The sequence below is a fragment of the Haemaphysalis longicornis genome, unplaced genomic scaffold (genome assembly GCF_048455015.1).
Source record: "Haemaphysalis longicornis isolate Haplotype H1 unplaced genomic scaffold, Haemaphysalis longicornis Haplotype H1 scaffold_2, whole genome shotgun sequence".
In the NCBI taxonomy this organism is placed as follows: domain Eukaryota; kingdom Metazoa; phylum Arthropoda; class Arachnida; order Ixodida; family Ixodidae; genus Haemaphysalis; species Haemaphysalis longicornis.
Window position 1 is genome coordinate 206,979,671 of NW_027526295.1, and position 1,224 is coordinate 206,980,894.

Genomic DNA, 1,224 nt, shown 5'->3' on the forward strand with positions numbered 1-1,224 from the left:
TGACGGCACGTGTTTCTTGCAAAAGTATGAGATAGTTGACCAACGGGAGGTTTTGCATTCCTGTGAGCCTGCACCTTCTTGCGATTGCCGTACTCGTATTAACATTGTTTTTTTATATATACACTGTATTATTTTTTTCCCGCGCAGAATTCCTGGCTTTCGTTCAGTACGCCCGCCTTTGTTAATGCACGAATCTTTCTGAGGTTTAAAACGCATATATTGACATAAGGGACGACTACAGGAAGTTATGAGATGCGCTAACCACTGCAAAGCACCTGGTGTTGGTCTTAATCGGGGGTTGGCCTGAAAACACCTGTTTTATTGCCCAGCTGCCGAATAGTTTATGGCCGTCGGTGCCATTTCGGTTTGCTGCTTGCGCGTGACTTTCTCCTAAGTTCGCTTATTACGATATAGTTTATAATCTTCCTCGCCTTGAAACTTGCATACAGTTGGTTATTGGTGCATTCTGCGTCTTTTTTTTTTTTTTCAATTTAGCTCCATGGAAAAGCTCGGAAAGCCACTATCCGAGGTTATTGTCAAGGTATCAACCGCATAGATAGGGGGCGAGCCCGCACCACGCACAGTCGTTATTAAAAAAAAATGAATTTATTAAATACGCATGGCTGAAATTGAAGAAACCTACACTAAAAGAAGTTTCGGTGGGTCTGCGTCAACTCTTGCGTGCCTACAAGGAGGTAAGCTTAATGAGAAACGAGCATCTGCCTGCGATTGCTCTGAAAAAATTCAAAGCACGTTTCGTCTAACGAGAAAGATGGTTGAAATACGAGGCTTTTCCCCACGCAAACTGAGTCAGTGTTTAAAATCCCGACTGTTTCGACCACGTCAAAATGGCTCGATGGGATAGTCGTCGGCTGCATAACGCGAGGAACCCAGGTTCGATTTTGACCACAGGAAGCGTTTTTTTTTTCTTGATGCGCCTTCGCATATCATCATCATCGTTTTGTGAAATTTATTGTTTGGACTTGACTTTCCTGCAGTTCGTTTCGGCGCGACGTCGAACACCATCAGTGAGGCATCGAAAGAAACGCTTTAAAAAAGCGTTTTACGTACAGCATCACGTGGAGCAAAACATCATGCTTGCGCTGCCCGATGTTTCTGCACGATTTTTATAGTTGAACCACGTGCACGTCTTCGCCATTGGTCTACATAGCCCTAAACAACAGTTACGACCGATCCTTCTCGTGCATCGTGGCAAATGGCATC